Here is a 2,482-nt window from a genome sequence, read left to right as displayed (position 1 = left end):
TACCATGGGAACACCCGCATTTCCCCGCCTACTTGATCGTCACCCTCAGAAGAGGGGACGCACCGAAGACTTCAGCACATGTTTGACCCGCATAAAAGAGAACTACCCGAAGTACCATGTTGTCCATAGTGAAAATCCTGAAAAGCAAGCCAGATTCATTTCGCCATTCACCGTAGCAAAATCTTTGACCGAAGCCTTAGGGTCAGGTTATAAGGTAACGAAAATGGCTAGCGGGGACCTTCTCCTTGAGATCCCTCAGAAACATCAGTACGAGAAGCTTGGCAGTCTCCTGACATTTGGTAACATTCCTATTTCTGTTACACAACACCGCACAATGAATAGCTCACGGGGAGTCGTGTCAGAGGCAGACCTCCTAGACCTGACAGAAACTGAACTCCTGGAAGGGTGGAAAGAACAAAATGTTACTGACGTAAAACGTATTACAATTAGACGAGACAACAAGGACATCCCCACTAAACATCTTATCCTAACATTTTCATCCAGCGTGCTGCCAGACACCATTGAAACAGGATACATCAGGTTAAATGTACGACCATTTATCCCCAACCCTAGACGATGTTTCAAATGTCAGAGGTTCGGCCATGGCTCGCAGAGCTGCCGTGGTCAAATAACTTGTGCAAAGTGTGGAGTCCAGGGCCACCCCTCAGACAACTGCAGTGGCACACCTCACTGTGTGAACTGCAGTGGTGACCATCCAGCCTACTCACGCTCCTGTCCGAACTGGAAGAAAGAAAAAGAAATAGTTACCCTCAAAGTCAAAGAAAACATTTCATTTAAGGAAGCCCGTAAAAGGTGCTCTCCATTCCACAACACACCTTATGCTGATGCGGCGCGTCGGGGGGCAGCGTCGCAGCGGCAATCGCCGAGTGCCCTGCCCGCGTGCAGCGAGCAGGCACCTTTGGCTCCTGCCCCCAGGGTGGAAGTAGGTGAGCCTACTCCATCCAACCAGCAAACAGGCCAGGCTACCCTTGGGTTGCCGGTCCCACAAGAGTTATCTGTGGCAACCTGCGCTACACGCAGCGATCCCGCAGTACCGATAGTGGCCCCGAAGGTAGGCGCAGCCGAGGCTGCCTCGACCTCCCCGGCCCCTCCCAGCGCTGGCAACAGCCGGCGCAGCCAAATTACACAGGGAGCCCCATCGACCTCCGGGCTGGTGGGCGCAGGGGTCTTGCCTTCCAAGGTGATACTCTCCCGAAAAACTTCTCGCTCGCAAGAGCGCGTGTCCGGCGCCTCACAAGAGGCAATGGACACAACTCCTATCCCCACGGCGCACCAAGCGCCTAAGGAGCGGCGAGGTTCCCTCGAACGCTCCAAAAAAGGCAAAACCCCGGTTACAGGGCCTCGCAAGAGCCCTGTAATCTAATGAGTTATTTCTGTTTCCGTATACACAGCACCAATTTACATTAAATATGGATACACAAATCATACAATGGAACATCAGAGGTCTCCTTAGAAACCTTGATGATTTGCAAGAACTTATCCACAAACACAATCCAAAAGTGCTGTGTTTACAGGAAACACATTTAAAATCCAGACACGCAAACTTTCTCCGTACGTATGTTACGTTTCGCAAAGATCGCGATGATGCCATCGCATCATCGGGTGGTGTTGCGATTCTCACTCATAAAAGTATAGCATGTCAACCTTTACAGCTTCGAACGCCCCTTGAAGCAGTGGCGGTACGAGTTGTTCTGCTAAACAAACTCATCACTATTTGCTCGCTTTATATACCCCCGCATTACAAATTAACTAAACATGAATTTCAGTCCTTTATAGATGAACTGCCAGAACCCTATGTTGTTCTTGGCGACTTCAATGCGCACAGCTCCCTGTGGGGAGACTCTCGTATCGATGCGCGAGGTCGCCTCGTTGAACAGTTCCTTTTTTCGTCCGGTGCGTGTCTGCTCAATAAGAAGACACCCACATATTATTCTCTCGCAACCAGAACATATTCTTCAATTGACCTCAGCCTAGTTTCCCCTTGTATGCTGTCTGAACTCGAATGGGAAGTCACCAAGAATCCTTATGGAAGCGACCACTTCCCCATACTGCTAAAAACACATAAAGAAAACGAATCTCTACCACAGGCTCCTAGGTGGAAGATCGATACAGCCGACTGGGAGAAGTTCCGAAACTTAACTAATATCTCATGGAATGACATGTCTTGTCTAGGAATTGATGCTGCTGTGCAGTATCTCACAGCCTTCATTATAGACATGGCATCTAAATGCATATCAGAAGCACATGGCTTGGCATGTAAACGGCGGGTCCCGTGGTGGAACGAAGACTGCAGGATCGCTCGTAAGAAACAAAACAAAGCGTGGGGGTTGCTACGCGCTTCCCCCACTGCAGAGAATCTAGTCAACTTTAAGCAAGTAAAATCCCAAGGCAGGAGAACCCGCCGACAGGCCAGAAGAGAAAGCTGGCAGAAGTATTTATCGAGCATTAACTCGTTTACAGA

The 2,482-nt window shown here is 49.6% G+C and overlaps 1 long non-coding RNA gene across 1 annotated transcript; it reads right to left on the bottom strand.

The window, feature by feature from the left end:
• Positions 1-541: 541 nt before the first annotated feature.
• Positions 542-1,187, bottom strand: LOC142563130 (uncharacterized). Its single transcript, XR_012824305.1, has 2 exons — positions 837-1,187; positions 542-741 (listed from the first exon to the last, which is right to left on the bottom strand). It is a non-coding gene; the product is annotated as an uncharacterized LOC142563130 (long non-coding RNA).
• Positions 1,188-2,482: the final 1,295 nt, after the last annotated feature.

This window comes from Dermacentor variabilis, chromosome 11, assembly GCF_050947875.1.
Source record: "Dermacentor variabilis isolate Ectoservices chromosome 11, ASM5094787v1, whole genome shotgun sequence".
Taxonomy (NCBI): domain Eukaryota; kingdom Metazoa; phylum Arthropoda; class Arachnida; order Ixodida; family Ixodidae; genus Dermacentor; species Dermacentor variabilis.
Note: the sequence above shows the minus strand (reverse complement) of the source record. Positions and strands in the feature narration are given on the sequence as shown.